Source organism: Oncorhynchus mykiss, chromosome 26 (assembly GCF_013265735.2).
Source record: "Oncorhynchus mykiss isolate Arlee chromosome 26, USDA_OmykA_1.1, whole genome shotgun sequence".
NCBI lineage: Eukaryota > Metazoa > Chordata > Actinopteri > Salmoniformes > Salmonidae > Oncorhynchus > Oncorhynchus mykiss.
In genome coordinates this window covers 25,298,536-25,308,547 of record NC_048590.1, presented here as the reverse complement: position 1 = coordinate 25,308,547, position 10,012 = coordinate 25,298,536, and the positions used below count along the sequence as shown (strand labels likewise).

The following is a 10,012-nucleotide window of genomic DNA, read 5'->3' as shown; positions in this document are numbered from 1 at the left end:
GCTCAGAATATGTGGGAACTCCTCCAAGACTGTTGGAAAAGCATTCCAGGTGAAGCTGGTTGAGAGAATGCCAAGAGTGTGCAAAGCTGTCATCAAGGCAATGGGTGGCTACTTTGAAGAACCTAAAATCTAAAATATATTTTGATTTGTTTAACACTTTTTTGGTCACTACATGATTCCATATGTGTTATTTTATAGTTTTGATGCCTTCACTATTATTCTACAATGTAGAATATAGTAAAAATAAAGAAAAACCCTTGAATGAGCAGGCGTGTCCAAACTTTTGACTGGTACTATGTTTCCAAACAGACATAAAGTGAGTTGAACTAACAACATCAATAACCTATAATGTCAATCTAAATATTCTCATCTGAACATGAGTGGGTGGATTTCAGTCCTGCGTAAGGCGAGTCACCCCTAAGTTAACATTCTCCAGACAGCCTGACTTAAGGCCAGACAGGGCCAGATCTGAGCTGAGATGGGCTGAGTTGGCAGCCTTCTGGAGTCAGTAAAAGAAGGATATAAAACCCACTTCTCATTTCTGATGTTCCAGAGCCTGGCTTCACTACAGCTATTTCTGTTTTCACTGCATGTCACACTAATAACCTTCCTCCCCTGTGTAGAAGAGCAATAAGAGTACCCTCGTTCAAACAGCTCCCTGATTTAACATTGTCTAATCTAGCCTTCCCAAGCATGTTTCTGCAGCTCCCTGGTGCAACAGAAAGGCTATACGAGCGTAGCACGTTAGCCAAGCAGGGAATATAAGACTGGGCAGGGGATTGGACCTAGGCTGAACCTAACCTTGCTCTAAGTTGACTGTAGGGGTATGCAGCATTTATCTGGTGTAGGAGCCATCAGAGGGCTCATGGTGAGGCTAATGGGACTAGTCTTGCAGGAGGTGCTTTTGAAGCGGCAGAGAGACAAGCATAGGAGATTTCATCGCTCACGGAACATTAGGTTTCCTATTGATTAATTCAGCATTACATAAATAATGAGCACAAAAGGGCTGCTGTGAAGAACATGCATTCATATTGACCTACTTCACATTAATTCATGTGGCTTCCTAGTTCCTACATGTTTGGCTGACTTCATAACAACTAAAGGTTGAGTGTTTTTACTGTTTTTGAAGGCAAGTTGCGACAACCCATGACCAAAGCTGGCACTGTTTTTTCAATGGGCATCGTTTTGATTCAAAATAACTACTGTGCTCCTACAGTTCTGAACAATATTCTGTGCTTTGCAGGTGTCCCGACTGCAATACTGCCGTGAAAAAGACAACATTTTTAGAGCTGGTTGTTTTGTGGAAAATGGCGGCCTCTGAGGAGATTGTTGAGACACAATTAAGTGCTGAAAGCTGAAGTACAATAGCACAGGCCACCCGGCAGGCAGCTGCAACGGAGGAACTGAGGGTTTTTAAACGGAAGAGTTGGTTGTCTGCTAACCATTTCAACCTGCTATTGTTCAGTACCTTTTGTGCCTGGAGCAATATTTCAAACCGGGTCTCTTTTGCCTTATCTTCAATATAATCTATACCCACGCCAATCAAATATCCAACATTAATACCCAGAGTAGCTTTGACATGGAGGGTTTCATCCTGCTTCCTGGATCTCATCTCCATCATAAATACGGCTGCGGTGATATCGGTGCCAGGTCAGCTGTCGGCATCCTTGCCAGGGAGCCGCTACAAACATAATTCTCTCTAATCTACCTTCTGTCATCACAGAGCATTCAAGGGACCATCCCCACTGTCATTTGGTCCAGGTGATTATGCAGATGACTTTTCACTTGGTTGGTGTTAATGTATAGAGCCTCACTATTACAACGTGATTAGAGGGAAAGGTGAAGTAGCACGTCTAATACGGAGGAAGAGATAATCGAAGGCGACTGAAGCCAAACACTGAACTGCAAGTTGGTTTGAAACATTGTTCCAGGGGAACAGCTGAACAGCTAGGTTGGGGTTCTGGAAGGCATGATGGAACAGAACAGTGTCTATTCATAGCAGAGGAACACAAACACAAAGTCAGAAGCTAACATTCATTACAGTAATGTGGTATGATAAAAACAAGGATACAAATCAAGACAAATCCAAGAGCTTTTCGCTCACAGAAAAGAGTGGCATTGTGTTGTATTTAAGCAGCTGGGAGAAAGAGAATGAATGTCATGTGTCTTGATGTCTCTTGTGTGATGCAGGCAGGCAGGCAGGCAGGCAGGGCTTTCAGTCAGTGACTTGGAATGCGTCCGCTCTGCTTTGGAGAGCAAGTCCCAGAGGTAAACAGACACAGGCTGGACAGAAGGCAGCAGGTACCTAATACATGCCAAGTGATTCCTTATCAACCCTTCAATCCCATTCCCCAAGAGCAAGCCAGCACAGATACCTGGAGGCTGCGCTTGCTGTGGCTTCGGTCCCCGGGGGAAAACTCCAAGAAGCATCACTTTAAAGGATAAAGTAAGACGAGGTTGGACATGCTGGCGTGGAGTAGAGCTCAGAGATCAGGGTTTGGCTGTTGACTTCTCCCACTTTCCTCTCCCCTTCTCTTCCCTGTCCAGCTCTACCTCCCCCTCCATATGCCTTCAGTCAGCTCTCAGGGCGTTGTGAGGGAGGGGGAGAGCTGGTGTTCTACTGAGAGAACTTGAGGAAGTGTGGACAGTGAATGACTTGCCATCTTATCCTTCCTCGAGACTCATAGCAAACATATTGATCTGGTTTTCATAGAGGGGCCAGCTGCATCCACCACTGTAAAATAGTCCAAATAAAGGGTCTCGTGGACACTAAGTCAAAGCCTGACAAGTTAAGAGTTCAGAGCTGTGTTCTGCTAGGCATGGATTGGCAGGGAGGAGCTGAATGATGACTGTGGTATGGCTGTAATTCAGACTGTGTTAGGTTAGGTTGAGTCGGATAGGTAGGTTTTTCCACAGGCTCATTATATAATATTTGAAAAAAAGCAGGTCAGGGAGGGGACATGTTAACAGTGGCATGTACATTATATACGACAAAGTTAAATGAGCTCTAAAAGCTTCCACTGTTTTGCCATCGATAAATCTAGTGTGTCTTTCAGAGCAAGTTCTGCTTGTTTCTGTTCTGCAGCCGGGGAGATGAGGCGATGTTTCTCAATCTCACCAGAGCTTCAGAACGGCTTCAGCGGACATAAATATCCCTGTCCCTCTCTCTCTTTCTCCCTCTTGCCTATAACATGGTTATTTTTAATGGGTCTATTTTTTTCGTTCACTCAAACGCCACGATAGCCAATTCATTGTTATACTGTTGAGTCCACTCTTTTGGCAGTTTCAGTAGCTATCAACTCAATAATTTTCTTCTCTGCTTGCCTTAATTTTTGTCCATTAGTCCATCTCATTTTCAGAAGCTTCTCTTTATGCATTTCTTTAATAACTTTTATAATAGCACACTCCCTGTCGTAATAATAGAGGTCAAAAGAAAAGAACACACCATGTCCGATTTGCTTGGTTTTTTACAGTGGATTGTCGCTTGAACACAAAAGCTTGTGGGAAATAAGCCTCTCATATCTGCACCCTGTCCAGCACAGACACTCGGAAGGTCCATCTGTCTTTTCTCTTCTTCTTCCCCCTCTTCTCAAAAACAGTTCCTTTATAGCTGTCAGATAGTGCTGTGAGTGAGTTTGAGTTGTACACCATGATGAGGAACATGTCCAGCGGCCCGACCGTAACATCCAAGAGAGAGACCCCAATGCCCCAAAGCCCACTGGGACGGGACAGACAAAATGAATCATTTTTTCTTTTTCATCCCTCCCCCTTACTTTACAAGTTCAAGTATTTTTTTCTTTAAAAAAACAACAGCAAAAAAGAGCAAATCTACTTTTCTAGTATTCTACATTTTCTAATCTACTAACTGGTGGCAAAACAGCAACCAGAACATAATAATCAGTCCCTTTACTACGTTTCCTTGTCTTTTTTTCAATGTATACATTATTTCCTTTATCTTTTTATTCTTACTTAGGCCACTGGATATTGATTTAATGATTTATTTTGACTACTATTAAATTGTAATACTTGCAGCTACAAGGTAAGAGTTTTTTTTAAATATATATATATATATATATATATGTATATATATTTATATTATTTTAAAAAGCGTTAAGTCCTTTGGTCCCTATTTCCTAAGGAATGATGCATGTAAATTCTCCTGGATTCTCCATTTCTCTTCTTCTTTCCTCAGAGCTCACCCTGTCACAGAGCACATCACCTGTGTAGGCACGAAAACCAAAATGGCAGCAGGCTGGTGTGTGTATATGTGTGTGTGTTTATGTGTGTGTCTGTCTGTCCGCGTGTATGTTTAAGTTGGCAAATGCACATACAGGTATGTACACTGTAGGATGTCTGAGAGAATATGTGTGTGTGTGTGTGTGTGCATGTGTGTGCATGTGTGTGTGTGTGTGTGTGTGTGTGTGTGTGTGTGTGTGTGTGTGTGTGTGTGTGTGTGTGTGTGTGTGTTGGCCTGTATGTATGCATGTGTGTTTGATAAGAGTGTGTTCATGTCTATATATATCGGTGTCAGTTTGCATGCTTTGAGCATAATGTGTCTATAAAGGTTTTCCATCTTGTTTAAAAAACAGCAGCAAAAAGTTGGTCTCTGCAAAAAATCCTCTTCCACAGACGCCAAAGCAAAACAGGGAAAAGAGGCATTTGCTAAAAAAAAAAAAAAAAGAATCTCCGGGTTCCTTCTCCTCAGTCACCCAATCTTCTCCAGCTATTCTTCCAGCAGAATCAAGGGACCACCCTTCTTTCATGATATGTAGCAGAGCAAGAAGTCTTTGTACTTTATACTGCACTTGTGGAAATAAGGTGTTGTGGCCCTTCATCCTGTAAGAGAGAGAGAGAGAGCAGATTCAGTGAGGCGAGGGCACAGGGGTCTTGTTCAGGGTGCTGGCTCCTGCCTGGTTTAGCACACTGACAGGCACAGCTAACAGAATGGAAAACAGACAAAGGAAAAGAAGGAGGATGTCTATCAGATCTAGAAAGAAGTGGGCTGAAGGTGGAGGGCTTGTGTTTTACCATAAGGAACAGTCATGTATGCTGTGACAGCTCTAATCCAAAGGCGGTAGGTATTTAAAGCAACTTTACTCTCGACTCAAAACAATTATTTTACTAAACGTTAGCCTGTCATCTCTGTTAATTCCTCTGTTAATAGTATTTTCTGATCATTTGTGATAATAATTGTAAAAAATCCCAATGACAACCGAGGGAAGGGGGACGCCAAAGACGAAGGGATGTACTGAAGGTCAAATAGTAGCCCATTAATGATAATATTATGATGTTAAAAATTATTATTACAAAACTCCAGGTGGAGGAAAAGTTTATGATCATCTTTTCATGCGTTTTTTTGTGTAGTGAACAAATTAAAAATGAATACTCAAAACTATTGGAAAATACACCCAGAGCTATAATGTTTTCATTTTCATAACAGTAGATATGAAATACGTACTTTTTATGGATTTGTGTGCTTTTTGGCAATGGTTGAATAAGCTGGAGGTACAGTTGGATGCAATCATCCTTAATGTGTACTGGCCCTGAATCCTGGTACAAAAAGACAGCCAAATCACAGCTAATCACTCTCACAGAGCCCACATGAAAAATATCTGACTTTGTGGAGCGAACATATGCAGCGCAAGTCTTTGTTCTGTTATTTTCTCCTGAGAAATGAGCTTGTTACCATTTTATAATAGATCAGCTACTTAACTGCGGGAGATGAGATGCTGGTAACGTATTTCATATCTGCGGAGGCAAGCAGGACCATTAGAGATAAGCCTTTGCACAAAGATACCTGATTATAGATGTTCCAGCTTTTATACAAAAACACCAGTAATTCAAAGTAAGCATCTACCATAGAAGTTACAGTACAGAAGAAGAGAAAACAGTCCATTTAAAACATAACAGCTTGTATTTCCAGAGGGGAGTTTTAAGTGGAAGCAACTGATGAAGACCAAACTACTGGAAAAACATCTTTATATCTACATGGATAACTACCTACTTTCACACAAATGCGCACACAACTGAAGTGGCTCTCAATTTGAGATTCACGAGAGAGACACAGCCACAGGGGAGACTGGCGAACCCAGAGAGACCTGAGTTACAGGAGAGATCGGCAAACCCAGAGAGACCTGATCTACAGAGGAGACAGGCGAACCCAGAGAAACTTGATCCACAGGGGAGACAGGCGAACCCAGAGAAACCTGATCCACAGGGGAGACAGGCGAACCCAGAGAAACCTGATCCACAGGGGAGACAGGCAAACCCAGAGAGACCCAGTGCCCTGCTGGCTGGTTGTCCAGACAGACTGCACTTACTTAAGTCAGAGATCTGTATATAATGACAAGATGTTCATGTCTCTGCACTAACAATGGGAGTTGTTGTCCCAAAGGCAGGAAGGCAGGTGACAAGCTTCGGACCAAAATAAGCCCATAGAAACGCATGGGGCTTATTTTTGGCAGATTTTGGAGAGAGTAAAAATATTTGTAGATGATTCATCATGAGACAATAGTAACTCATACATGGCATGCACCAGTAATCTATTCAGTGCTAAAATAATTACAAACACATTGAGTTAATTGTTGGGCATGATAATACTGAAAAGACCAGACTAAAACAACACAAGCAGAGGATGCCCCATTCATGGTATTAGTTTTTTTAATTTATTTTTGATGGTGTTTGTGTGTGTTTGTGGGTGGAGTTTGGCTGGGGTGTTTGGGGCTACACCACTGCCTGCAGCTCTGCAATCACAATGTAATTGGTTAGCCCCCTCATAAATATATACATGGGAAGTTATCCTCATGTTCGGCAAACAAAACAATCACACCAAGTACTCCAAGTGCAGACCAAATGCAGGGAGGAGTGGAGGAGAGTCAACATTTTCCTGCGCTTCTCTACAGTTTGTGGATGGATAGATGGATGGAGGAGATTTAATTGGCTGCACAAACCCAGGGTCATCTTGTCTATCACTCAACTAAAGAGCTGGGGATTGACTTTAAAAAAAGGTTATTTAAGCAAATAATCTGTTTTATGACAACAAAAGTGGGCATCAGCCCTCTTGTGTGAAGAAATGTTGGTACAAATTATAAATAATTACAAAAACACTGTTGGCATACACAGTGCCTTCAGAAAGTATTCATACCCCTTGACTTATTCCATATTTTCTCATGTTAGTCTGAATCCAATATTTTTTTCTCTCACCCATCTACACACAATAATCCAGAATGACAAAGTGAAAACATGTTTTTAGAAATGTTAGCAAATTTATTGAAGTTGAAATACAGAAATATCTCATTTGCATACAGTAGGTATTCACAACCCTGAATCAATATATATGTTAGAATCACCTTTGGTAGTGATTACAGCTGTGAGTCTTTCTGGGTAAGTCTAAGAGCTTTGCACACCTGGATTGTACAATATTTGCACTTTTTGTTTCATTCTTCAAGCTCTGTCAAGTTGGTTGTTGATCATTGCTAGACAGACATTTTCAAGTTATTCAATAGATTTTAAAGAAGATTTAAATCAAAACTGTAACTAGTCCACTCAGGAACATTCAATGTCATCTTGGTAAGCAACTCCATTGTATATTTGACCTTGTGTTTGAGGATATTGACCTGCTGAAAGGTGAACCAGGGTTTCCTCTTGGATTTTGCCTGTATTTAGCTCTATTCCGTTTCTTTTTATCCAAAACAAAAAAACTCACTAGTCCATGCTGATGACAAGCATGCCCATATCATGATGCAGCCACCACTATAAGTGAAATTATGAAGAGTGGTACTCTATGATGTGTTGTGTTGGATTTGCCCCAAACATAATGCTTTGCATTCAGGAAATAAAGTTAATTTCTTTGCCACATTTTTTGCAGTTTTACTTTAGTGTGTTATTGCAAACAGGATCCATGTTTTGGAATAGTGTTATTCTGTACAGGCTTCCTTCTTTTCACGCTGTCAATTACAGTGCATTCGGAAAGTATTCAGACTCCTTGACTTTTTCCACATTTTGTTACGTTACAGCCTTATTCTAAAATTGATTCAATCGTTTTTTCCCTCATCAATCTACACACAATACCCCATAATAACAAAGGAATTTAATTAAAAAGAAAATATCACATTTAATATCACAATATCACAAGTATTTAGATGCTTTACTCAGTACTTTGTTGAAGCACCTTTGGTAACGTCTACAGCCTCAAGTCTTCTTGGTTACGACGCTACAAGCTTGGCACACCTGTATTTGTAGAGTTTCTGCCATTCTTCTCTGCAGGTCCTCTCAAGCTCTGTCAGGTTGGATGGGGAGCGTTGCTGCACAGCTATTTTCAGGTCTCTCCAGAGATGTTCGATCGGGTTCAAGTCCGGGCTCTGGCTGGGCCACCTGCATTGTCGTGGTTGTGTGCTTAGGGTCGTTGTCCTGTTGGAAGGTGAACCTTTGCCCCAGTCTGAGGTCCTGAGCGCTCTGGAGCAGGTTTTCATCAAGGATGTCTCTGTACTTTGCTCCATTCATCTTTCCCTCGATCCTGACTACTCTCCCAGTCCCTGCCACTGAAAAATATCCCCACAGCATGATGCTGCCACCACCATTCTACACTGTAGGGATGGTGCCTGGTTTCCTCCAGACGTGATGCTTGGCATTCAGGCCAAAGAGTTCAATCTTGGTTTCATCAGACCAGAGAAACTTGTTTCTCGTGGTCTGAGAGTCTTTAGGTGCCTTTTGGTAAACCGCAAGCGGGCTGTCATGTGCCTTTTACTGAGAAGTGGCTTCCGTCTGGCCACTCTACCAATCAGGCCTGAATGGTTGAGTGCTGCAGAGATGGTTGTCCTTCTGGAAGGTTCTCCCATCTCCACACTGTGGAGCTCTATCAGAGTAACCATTTGGTTCTTGGCCACCTCCCTGACCAAGGCCCTTCTCCCATGATTGCTCAGTTTGGCCAGGTGGCCAGCTGTAGGAAATAGTCTCGGTGGTTCCAAACTTCTTCCATTTAAGAATAATGGAGGCCACTGTGTTCTTGGGGACCTTCAATGCTGCAAACATTTTTTGGTACACTTCCCAAGATCTGTGTCTCGACACAATCCTGTCTCGGAGCTCTACGGACAATTCCTTCGACCTCATGGCTTGGTTTTTGCTCTGACATTTGCTCTGTGGGACCTTATATAGACAGGTGTGCCCCTTTCCAAATCATGTCCAATCAATTGAATTTACCACAGGTGGACTTCAATCAATTGTAGAAACATCTCAAGGATGATCAATGGAAACAGGATGTACCTGAGCTCAATTTAGAGTCTCATAGCAAAGAGTCTGAATACTTATGTAAATAAGGTACTGCTGTTTTTTATTTCCACTAAATTTGCAAAACAACCTGTTTTCGCTTTGTCATTATGGGGTATTGTGTGTAGATTGATAAGGGAAAAATATATTTAATCAATTTTAGAATAAGGTTGTAATGTAACAGAATGTGGAACAAGTCAAGGGGTCTGAATACTTTCCGAATGCACTGTATGTTAGTATTGTGGAGTAACAACAATGATCCATCCTCAGTTTTCTCCTATCACATGAAACTCCGTAACTGTTTTAAAGTCACCATTGGCCTCATGGTGAAATCCCTTAGCGGTTTCCTTCCTTTCTGGAAACTGACCCAGGAAGGAAGCCTGTATCTTTGTAGTGACTGGGTTAAAGTGTAATTAATAACTTCACCATGGTGAAAGATATTCAATCTCTGCTTTTTAAAATTTTGACCCATCTACCAATAGGTGCCCTTCTTTGCGAGACATTGGAAAACCTCTCTGGTGTTTGTGGTTGAATCTGTGTTTGAAATTCACTGCTCGACTGAGGGACCTTACAGAGATAATTGTACGTGTGGGGTACAGAGATGAGGTAGTCATTCAAAACTCATGTTAAACACTATTATTACACGCAGAGTTAGTCCATGCATAGTATTATGTGACTTGTAAGCACTTTTTTACTCCTGAACATATATATTTAGGCTTGCCATAACAAAGGGGTTGAATACTTATTG

At 41.6% G+C, this 10,012-nt stretch overlaps 1 protein-coding gene across 1 annotated transcript in view; it reads right to left on the bottom strand.

The window, feature by feature from the left end:
• Positions 1-200: 200 nt before the first annotated feature.
• The window catches only part of LOC110506471 (CUGBP Elav-like family member 4), a 192,531-nt gene continuing 182,719 nt past the window's right edge, over positions 201-10,012 (bottom strand). Inside the window, exon 13 of the mRNA XM_036963211.1 lies at positions 201-4,836. The gene's annotated coding sequence lies outside the window, so the exon portion shown is untranslated. The remainder of the gene's footprint in view (positions 4,837-10,012) is intronic.